The sequence below is a fragment of the Mustela nivalis genome (assembly GCF_964662115.1).
Source record: "Mustela nivalis genome assembly, chromosome: 4".
Classification (NCBI taxonomy): domain Eukaryota; kingdom Metazoa; phylum Chordata; class Mammalia; order Carnivora; family Mustelidae; genus Mustela; species Mustela nivalis.
Window position 1 is genome coordinate 62,175,745 of NC_139023.1, and position 11,295 is coordinate 62,187,039.

Below are 11,295 nucleotides of genomic sequence, written 5' to 3' on the forward strand. Positions count from 1 at the left end.
AATCTGTGCAACGGGATCTACAGATCACTAGAGGGACGTTTAAAGGAATGGCAGAACCAGCCAAGATGCCAGCAACGTCATTTCTGGGCCTGAGACCCTTCTATCTTTATTTATTTATTTTTTCCTTTTCCTGGGGAGCCCTTGGGATCACCAGGCTGAGGTGCTGTAAGGATATTAGGAGGCTGGGAGGTGGGTCTCCCCTGCCCCTGTTCTCCTACAAGCACCGTGCAAGCCCCCAAAAGCTCCCCAAAGAGTCTTTTCAGTTAATTGCTCCACCAATGAAGACGGCAGTGGGTTTAGGGTCTGGAACCCTCCGTTTGAGTTGCAATCTTGCCACTCCTTGGCTGGGTCACCTTTGGCAAATGACTGAACCTCTCTGAGTATCACTTTCTCCCCGCAACTCTCTGGCTCTCCAATAAATCATGAAGTTCGGCTCTTCTTTCTGCAGGAAGAAACAATACTATATGCTAGAAAGCGGGGAAAGGTAATAATTGAATCATAATTGTATCATTTATCAGAGGGTGGTTTCAGTTATTCTAATGAATAATATGATTATTTTAATTTTTTAAATCCCAGAATATTTGAAACACAGTGGAAAAAGGAAGAGAATGATAAATCGGCGCCGTGGTCCCACCACCCAGATCAGGTAAATGTTAGCATTTTTGTCCTACACTCAAGTTCTTTTTTTTTTTTTTTTTAATCAAATGTTACTGATGAAGTTGAAATCCTGTTTTCCTTTCAGTGCTTTTCCTCCTCCCTGCTCTCCAGAAGCAACTATTTTCATGCTTGTGATGTGTCTCCAGTCTATTTTCCTTTGCTTCTGAGAAGTTGCAAAAATCTCAAAGAGAGACCAGTATCATAAGGGACATATACTTTTGCACCTTATTTTCTTATTAGACAATGCCTTTTTGCAACCAATGCACGTTAAATCACGGACATTTGATTCATCGTCTTTACCGTCGTGGAATGTTTCACGGAATGAAAATGTCAGAGTTTGCTCATTTTTCTGAGGGACTTTTCTGGATGTTTCTTTCTTTTATTTTTTTCCATCATAGCCAATAATGAGGCAGTGATGAACATCCTCGCTTCATCTCCTCGTGAGAGCTTGTCCCCAGAAATGAAACAGCTTTACCAGATACGATGAAACTATCCTCTAAAAAAACTGTTATCAGTTTACAGGTGTGAAAACAGCTCAGGGGAGTTCCTGCCTCCCCTATGCTTCTCCTTATCCACATCCCAGTGGTTGGTATTATGAGACTTTATCTTTTTCTATTTGGTCTGTATAAAATCGCATCACACTGAAGTTTTAATGTCCCTCTCTGGTTGGCAGACTCGCTCAGCATCTTTCCACACAGCTAAACGGCCACTGTGATTTTTTCTTCCTGATTACGTGATCCACATCTGTCCCTCTCTCTCTCACTTTGTCATCGATTTCCGGACAATTTGAACAGGAATAGTAGTCAGTCAACACATTCTGCTTTCCCACGTGGGGGGGTTTCTTTAGCTTTGTTTACTGTGTCTGTTAAAGCCTTACGCTATGTTTACTCATGTTTTTCCTTATCGGAGGCACTCTTTGGGTCTTGTTTAAGAATTTTTTCTTTATCCTCATAACACAAAAACACTGCCATGTGTTCTGCCAAATATTTTAAAACATTGCCTTACTTATTAAGTCTGTCAAGCCTCTCAAATTTATTTCTGAGGAGGGTATAAGGCGGAGATTAAATATCCATTGTTTTCTGAGTGGATAGCCAGTTGTCCTGCTCCTTTCATTATGTTGTCTGTTACTTTTCCACTGTGTTCTCTACAGCTTGTCCAGTTTCCATGAGTTTGTTTTTGGTTTTCTGTTCTCTGTTCCACTGGTTACTTTTTTGTTATTTCTATATCAATACCCCCATACATTAATTTCTATGACTTTCTATGAGTCTTGGTACCTGCTAGGAAAATTCTCCTGCCCCTCTGTTCTCCTTTTTCAAAACTTATTGATCTTTTATATTTCTCTATAAATTTTAGACATATCATATCAAGACCCACACTGCTGGGCTCCCTGGATAGGACCAACTTGTGTTAATTTAAGATTCATAAACACAGCTGATCTCTTTGTTTATATGTTCTTTTATGTCCTTGAATAAAGCTGTATCATTTTCTCCATAATGTTGTAAACTTTAAAAAGTTTTTTTTACAGCACAGAGGTCTTATTTTTTTATATAAGACCTATTATGCCGTGAACTCATAGGGAAAGGGTTCCCGCAGCCCAGGGTCCTTCTCATGGGTTCTGAGCTTCTCTGGGTAGAGCAGGCTGGTTCCAGGTGAACCCACTACCTTTCTCTTTGGCTTCCTTCTTTTTCAGATCACTGTCCTTCATGTGCTCCAGGAGACTGTCTCGACTCTAAGAGGCTTACTATGCTCAATACATGTATTAGTTCTCTTGGCAAGAATCTTACCCTTGTTTGTTTACGTTACTGTGGGGTAACACATTCGGCTCTTCCGATTTCACCATGGTGACCTTTGTGGGTCATTCTGTTTGGAACAGTGCCCAGTCCCTCAATGTCCTCAACATCACATTCCTCATAGATTCACAGGAATGTGGCCAAAGGCACAATTCCATGTTTCCGAAAAGACCCAGAGAATACACAGGAGGGCCAGTCCTCTTCCCTTTGTGTTGGTTATTTGGCCAATTCCTGGCCATTTGTAAACATGGTGTCTTATATTTATACCTTACAGTCTTGTTGCTATTGTAAACGGAGTTAGTTTTTAAGTTGCATTTCCAATTATTTTTTGATGTTTTACATGAACGTTATTTATTTTTATTCTTCATTAATTATTGACAAAAATTATGTGTGTCTGTGTTTCTAAAGAGTGACAAAATAATGAACCATGAGAAACCCATCCATCAATAAAGAAGATGTCACACACACACACACACACACACACACACACCATGGAATATTATTCAGCCATCAAAAAAATGAAATCTTACCACTTACATTTTTTCTTTTTTAAAAAAGAAACCCATTTTTTTATTTAAAAAAAAAAAAGCACACTATTCTTAGGATAGTCCTCTGTGTCTTCCTCCTCCTACTATCTTCTCCCTCTACTCCTCAGGGGAATAGCTTCTGTCCTGAATTGTGTTTTGAACACTCTCTTGGAATTTTTTAAAGCTTTACACTGTGTGTTTCTATCTCACAGAATATATTTTATGTCTTGCCTGGTTTTGTCCTCTGTCTGAATGGAATCATACTGTATGTCTTCTTCTCCTCAGTGTCAGGCCCACTGCCAGCCCTGCAGGTACATGTCCTGTAATATACTCCTCACCTCTGTAATTATACGACTACACCCACTTCTTTATCCATTCTATCACTGATGGACTTGTGCACTCTTCCAGTCATTGTAAACATTCCATCATGAGCCTCCGTAGAATTTGCTGTGTCCCATGAAGCGGAGTATCACTAGGATACATCTAAGGTTAGAATTGCGGAGTCACAGGGTGCACACATCTTCAAATTTACTAGGTGATGCCAAGTCGTTTCTCCAGGTATCCCCACCATAAGCAGTATGTTATGTGTTGTTTTGTGTCCCCGCCACCCAGTGCTGGATATGGTCAGATTATAAAATCTTAAGCATTTTTGTGGGTATTTAAAAAACATGTTAAAGGGTATGTAATTGAAGCTTTGCTTCTAAATCTATAAGTGGAAACAAACTGCCCTCCTCACCCATCCACCAGTTTGCTGATGTTGGCATAGGACTGAACTTAATAAGGGGGAAAATAAACACAGAAATATTTTGTAAATTGCAAAGTTTTCCACATGCTTAGGGTGTTATGAACATCAGTAAATTAAGATTCTCTTGGAGCATCAATAAGCAATGTTAGAGCACAATTTCAGCCTCTTCCCCTCTAGGCTGAATGATTCCCAAACTCAGAATGTCCATTAACACTGTAGCTAGAGGCAACGCATCACACTGGGACAGACATGGTCATCTCAGCCCATCTTCTGAAAAAGGAGCAGCTTCTGATTTTACAGCGTCTTGAGCTGGGTCGGTGCTGAAATCAAGACAAGGTGAATTAAAAAGCAATAACTTGGAGCACCTGGGTGGTTCTGTAGGCTAATTGTGTGTTTCTTGATTTCGGCTCTGGACATGATCTTAGGGTTGTGAGATCGAACCCCATATCAGGCTCCACATGGAGGCTATTTAAGATTCTCTCTTTCCCTCTGCTTTCCCCTGTCCTGCTCTCCACCTCTAAAAAGAAGAGAAAAGAAAAGAAAAGAAAAGAAAAGAAAAGAAAAGAAAAGAAAGAAAAGAAAGGGCAGTAACCCCAGAGCAGTTTTCCTTATCTTTGTATGGCAGCCAGAAAATTCTTTTTTTCCTTAAGACTTTACTTATTTGAGAGAGAGAACACAGGAGCAAAGAGAGAAGCAGGCTTCCCACTGAGCAGAGAGAGCCCAGTGTGGGACTCGATTCTAGGACCCTGAGATCATGACCTGAGCTGAAGGCAGACACTTAAACGACTGAGCCACTCAGGTGCCCTGAGAAAATTCTTAAAAAATAAGTAGAACTGCATTTTGGGAATTTGACTGCAAATGTTTTAGCAATGTATACCCAATGTCCAAATAATTCCAAGGATCCTTTCACTGTGAAGGGATCAATACCTAAGTGATTACTGCGGACTTGACTGTTTTCTGCATAATTGTGCTCTGTTTTTCTATTTTTTTCCTTCTCTTCCTTCAAGACTTACTCAATTTCAGGGCAGTCCCTTACTCTATTCTGTGATCTACAAACCCACTCTGACAATCTACAGACCTGAAATGTTCTGCAAATGCAGAAGGGGATTTCATGTTATTAGCACTTTTGCAAATCAGGTAGGCTTAAACTATGAGAATTTTTGCCTAATAATTCTGTTGGTTTAAATCACCCGTGGCTGTGAACGTGCAATGCTGGCTTCAGCAGTCAAAGTGCTCCAGAACACACAAAACCGATGATTAAGCTTCTAGGTGTACTCAGGAAGAAAAGATAAAGGTTTGTTCAGGTCTCTCTGCTACCGACTGAGGTCCAGGCAGTTGTGTTTTATAGAAGAGCTCAGTTAGAGCATCGTGAGACAAACTCCCGCAAGATATGATCTGTACGTGCCTCCGTGTGTGTGTGAGTTACTGAGATTTTGAAGTTGACGAAGCCAGGAAGAATCTGCAGTTCCTGAAAACAGAAACCAGGTCTCTGAGGTTGTAAGTATATGAGTATGTGTAAATAGAGTGTATTTTATGAAGACAGATTGCACATGGACCACTTGGAAAAAAATCTCAACTCTTGACTTTTCTTGGTCTTCCCAGGGAGGAGCAGTATCCAGGATCCATAAGCATCCAAAATATAATTACGCAGCACCTACTACGTGTCAGGCATGGTGCTAAGGGCAGGCGATAAAATGTGGACCGAAGAACAGGATCCCTGCCTTCCTGGAGCTGATCCTCTAGTGGGACTGACAGGACAGGCACGTCAATCAGTAAACGTGTGATCAATTCCTATAGCGCAGTAGCGGGCTTTATGGAGACTCGTGGTGGGGATAAACAGGGCTGTGTAGACTACGGTGAGAATTCAACTTTCATTCAGAGTGGGAAGTGTTAAAATGAAAACCAGAGGCTCAAAATAGCAATGTTTGGACCAGGCCACGTCACTAAACGTGGAGCTTAATACCCAACCTCTTTGCTGTTTCACCCTCTCCGAAAATATGGGTCTTCACCTGTCAGTCAGGAAGTTGCTGATAAGCACGGTGAGGTAATCCCTCACAAAGGCTTTCTCTGTCCCCCAAAGATGAGGTAATCCCTCATCCTCCCCCTAAGGGAGGCAGTGATCTTGCCTGAAACAACCTTGTCTTTTGTTTATAATGTCCCTGCCCACTTCCTATAAAGACCTTCTACATTGTACAGCTCCTCAGGGCTCCCATCTGCTGTCTACATGGGGCACTGTCCAGTTGGTGGATTATTTAATAATGCTAATTAGATCTTCAAAATTCCTTCATTGAATTATATTCTTAACAGAAGCCATAGGACATTTTTCAACAGGGGAAGGACACCATCTAAGTGATGTTTCAAACAGATTATTCTGGCTGCTGTGGGGCACTTGGATGGGAGGGACAAGAATGGAAGCCGGAAGCAGAAGAGACTGAAGCCCAAGCTCCAGGCAGGTGGCCCCAGTGCCCTTGCCTGGGGAATGGGCAACAGGTATAGAGACAAGAGCACAGGCTCAGCAGGTTTAGTCAGGCTTCTCCAGTACCTGTGAAGAGACCTGTTAGAAGGAATTGGCATGAAGATTGGGACTGAGAAGTCTCCCGGTCTGTTGTCTACAAGCTGGAGACCTTGGGAAGCTGATGGCACAGTTGGAGTCAGAGTCTAAGAGTGAGAAGGGGAGAGTCCGTGGTATGAGTCCTGGTCCTGGGGCATGCCGTTAGGCAGAGAGAACAGAGAGTCAGAATTTAGTTCTGTTATAAGACACCCAGCTGGTATCAGAGACTTGTTTGTTGGGATGAACCACCCACCCCCCACCTCCTGGCAACATACACACATTGGAACTGGGTGCAGAGGCACACTGTCCCTGTTTTTGGTGGAAGCAAATGGTGTAGGGTGGGGTGATTTTATTGAGACAAGCAAGGTCAATCAACAAGAGTTGACAAGCTAATTCTGAGACACTTGAGAGATCTCAGATAACAAAGTAGTTAAAAAGTAGTCTAAGCCTCCTGGAGAATTCTGAATGGAGGGAGGTTTGGGGAGTCTTAAACATGGTGACAAAGTTGCAGAGCCAGAAGAGAATCTGGGAGGAAGTGTAGAGAAGGGTGCTGGACCAGGACAAAATGCTGGGACACAGCAGCTTCAGAGGTGGGATGCAAGAGGAGGGTCAGCAAAGGAGAAGGCACAGTCACCAGAGAGAAGGTAGAAAGCTGGGAAAGCGTGCCCAGGAGACTCAGACATCCCTTAGGAAGAGAAAGAAAGGATCATCTCACACCAGTCAGAACGGCTAAAATCAACAACACAGGAATCAACAGGTGTTGGCGAGGATGTGGAGAAAGGGGACCCCTCTTGCACTGTTGGTGGGAATGTAAACTGGGGCAGCCACTTTGGAAAACAGTGCGGAGGTTCCTCAAGAAGTTAAAAATAGAGCTCCCCTATGACCCTGCAATTGCATTACTGGGTATTTATCCACAGAATATGGACACACAGATTCAAAGGGTTACATGCACTTCAATATTTATAACAGCATTATTTACAATAGCCAAATTGTAGAAACAGCCTGTGTCCATCAACAGATGACTGGATAGAAAGATGTGAGAAGATAGATCAATAGATCGATCGATCTTGCTACTTTCAACAACATGGATGGAACTAGAGGGTATTATGCTGAGTGAAATAAGTCAGTCAGAGAAAGACAAATGCCATATGATTTCTCTCATATGTGGAATTTAAGAAACAAAGCAAATACAGAGAAAAAAGAAAGAGGGAGAAACCAACTAAGAGACTCTTCATGACAGAGAAGACACTGATGTCCCCAGAGGGGAAGGGGGTGGAGGATGGTTAACAGGTGATGGGATTAAGGAGAGCCCTGGGGAGAGCACTGGGTGTTGTATGGAGATGTTGAATCACTACATTATACTCTTGAAACTAACTACACTGTATGTTAACTATACTGTAATTTGAAAAAAAAAGAAAAAAAGAAAAAAGTGGGGTGGAGAAGAAAAGTGACCCTGGATTGGACAGCTGTGGAGCTGACGGATGCTTTCATAAGACGGTTCTACGGGTGTGGTGGGGAGAAGTCAGACTGCAATGGGCAAGGAATGAAGTGGAGGTGAGGAAATTGGATTTTGTCCCAAGGGTGGTGGGCAAGCACTGAAGACTTCTCAGTCCATGTGTCACCCGCTCAGACTGGTCGTTCAGGTAGTGCAAGGACCATGGGTTGGGGGATAGTAAGTAATTGGTAAACACGCAGAATCAGAAGGTACGTCAACATGAAATGAGAAATGCTCCTCAGTTTGCGTCCACACCAAACCCCCTTCCCCCTAAGATTTGACACTCATTATGATCAGGATGAAGGTGGGAATAATAGTAATCGTGGTGATGTTACTGAGTATTTGCAATGTCAGGACGGTGCTCAGTAACTTACATGACTTATTTTACTGTGTCCTCGGCTCAACTTTCTGGGGGAAGGTGTTCTTACTGTTTTTCAGCTGAGATCGGGAAAGGGAGGGGAAATTGAAAGACAGCAAGTAATTTGCTCAAGACCACACAGATAGAGAGGAGATGAGGCCAGAGGGACAACAGAGGGGGTGGGGGCAGCTGATGAAGGACCCATGGACTTGGAGCTAGGGAGGAGGAAGTCAGGACACCGCTGCTGTTGTCCGGGAGGGAGCTTGAAAGAAGGGTTTATGGGAAATTGTGATTTTTATCTTGGAAGAGGGAGTACTCAATACTTTTGCACTGCAAGTACTCTGATGACCAAATTTCCTAAATTTAATTTTTTTAATTTAAATTCAATTAAATTAACATATAATGTATTATTAGTTTCAGGGGTAGAGTGATTCATCGGTTACATACAACACCCAGTGCTCATTACATCTCATGCCCTCCTTAATGCTTATTACCTTATTACCATCCCCCAGCCCACGTCCCTTCCAGCAACCCTCATATTCCTATAGTTGAGAGTCTCCTGTGGTTTCATTTTTAAACGTTTTTAGAAGTTCCTAAATTCTTTAGCAACTATGAAATTTGCTCTTGATGTTATTAGAGCTAATCAGAACAAGGTAGAAAGGGTGAATTTGCATTATCCCCTAAACAAGCCTATGGAGGTTTTATTATTGTCAATCCCATTTCACAGATGGGAAAACTGAGGCACAAAGAGGCTAAGTAAATTGCCCACTGACACCCAGCTAACAAGTGAGTGGCTCCGCTTTGTTTCACCCAGTGAGTTTAGTCAATTGAAGAAACAGAACACAGGATCTGTCAACTAAGAACACAATGACGTTATAACGCAACCAGAAGCATTTATTTGGGGTTTAGGATTGCAATCCAGGAGACAGAGGGGATAGACGTTGAAAGTCTGCTGGCATGGGAAGAGGGATGCAGGTTTCTAAAGGCAAAATCCACAAGGTTACATAAGCTGTTTTGAAAGAATTATTAGTGCTGGCAGAGTTTGATCTGACCATCTAATACATCATTGGCTATGTGGCTAACAGACACCCAAAGTAGAAGGATGTGTTCCAGGAGGTGGTCGGAGTTTGCAACTGACCAAAGTTAAGAGTTTGCGGTGTTCCGAGAATTGAAATAGGGGAGGCGCCTAGGCCCTGCTTTCTCAATATCCTCCCAACTCTACTTTGGGTGACTCTCTTAGCCATGCCTGCTCTATTCTGAATCTTCTTTCACAGCTGGAAGTATTAACAAGTCGATGAGAGAAAAAAAAAAAAATCCCTTCTGATGGGGCAGCCTCAGGGGAAAGGACCAGTGATAGCCAGACTCTCACCTGGGAACAGAAGGGCCCCTGGTGGGTGAAACCTGTGAGAGGTCTGACTTTTGAGCCAAGGCTGCACGTCAAGTTTGAGAAGGTTCTGAGCTGATGTGGAGGTGGTAAAGAACAAATGGAGAATCAAGAGATACAGAGAAGATAGGGTTGACTAGCTGGTGGTGCAGAAAGACCGAGACGGCATCCTGGGAGGTGCCCTATCATCTGGCTTGGGGATGCTAGGACGCAGGAGTGGAACAGTGTCCTTCATTTGTGATACCTAAAATCCAAAGCAAGAGCTCCCTCTGACCACCCCCAACCACTGGGTTCCAGTCTCCCTGCCTCAAAAGGGATTCTCCTTATGTGACCCTGGTGGTACAACTGGTGTGGGATAGACACCCTGCCAAAGTGCCCCTGGCAGGACTTACCATAAGGAGTGTTTATATTCCGACCCCACACCGTCTTCAGCTCTACTTCTTGTCTTCCCCAACCACACGCTGGGTTCAAACCATCCACCTCCACCTGAGGTCTTTGTGCCTGTGACTGTGCTACGTCTCCTTTCTGCTCCGCAAGCTCCCAGTCATATTTCAAGAGCCTGTTAACTTTCTGAATCCCCCAGAAACCTCTCTGCCCCATCTCAGGCAGAATTATTTGCTCCTTCCTCTGCTGTCTTCCAGATTTTGCAAATGTCTCCTCTGCTAATCTAAGAGGAGGCATTCTTTGCTTTTCATCGCAATATTTGCCGGGTTTATAATAAGCACTCGGTAAATACTGAAGACCATGAGCAAACGAATGTCTGAAATGTGTAAATTAGTCCTTGTCTTCAGTGGCTTATTTTGCTACCTAGAAATAGCAAAGCGTTAGCAGAGCCATGGAATGAAGACATCTAGCACTTGGCTCTTTGTCTGGAATCCCTCCACCACCACTTACCATCTGTCTGGGGAAATCACCTATCCTTTGGACCTGAGTGTATTTTCTCCGCTGTAAATCCAGGTGGTTAATGCCCGCCCAGGGGCAACATCATTGTGAAGGTTCAGCGGGCGAGTGCTGCTGTGCATTTGGTACCATGCCTCCATATTTAGTATCTGTCAGAAGTGGTAGCTGGTGGTGGTGGTGACAGAGAGTTAGTTTGTTGCATAATTTCCTTCTGTGATGGGGTTATCTCTTGAAAGAATGATTGTTGTGAGTTGAATTTTATCTCTCAAAAAGTTATGTTGAAGCCCCTTCCCCTCTAACGGGTGACTGTGACCTTATTTGGAAATAGTGTCTCAGCAGATGTTACCAGGTTAAGATGAAGTTCTGCTCCAATAGGGGGGTCCCTAAACCAATAATTGGTGTCCTTAGAAGAAGAATGGGTTTTGTTTCTTCAGGTTTATTGAGGTATAACTGACAAAATTATACATATTTAACATATATAATGTGGTGTTTTGACATGTTATACTTGGTAAAATATTTACCACAACCCAGTTAATTAATACATCTATTACCCCTACAGAGTTACTGTGTGTGTGTGTGTGTGTGTATGCATGTGTGTGTGTGTGTGTGTGTGTGTGTGTAATGAGGACACTTAAGTTCTACTCTTAGCAAATTTCAAGTATATGATACAGTATTATTAACTAGAGTCACCATGCTGTCCTTTAGATTCCCAGAGCTTAGTCACCCTATAAGTGAAGTCTTGTCTCTCTGGTCATCTCTCCATCTCCTCCAGCACTCCAGTGCCTGGTAACCACCATTCTACTCTCTCTCTGTGTCTGTGAACTCAACCTCCTCCCTCCCCAAAGTTCACATATAAATGAGATCATACAGTATTTAATTTTCTCTGTC

At 42.9% G+C, this 11,295-nt stretch overlaps 1 long non-coding RNA gene across 1 annotated transcript; it reads left to right on the forward strand.

Moving 5' to 3' along the window:
* The first annotated feature begins 238 nt into the window (after nt 1-238).
* Nucleotides 239-5,473, forward strand: LOC309863159. Its single transcript, XR_014310895.1, has 3 exons — nt 239-484; nt 577-646; nt 5,322-5,473. It is a non-coding gene; the product is annotated as an uncharacterized lncRNA (long non-coding RNA).
* The last annotated feature ends 5,822 nt before the right edge of the window (nt 5,474-11,295 follow it).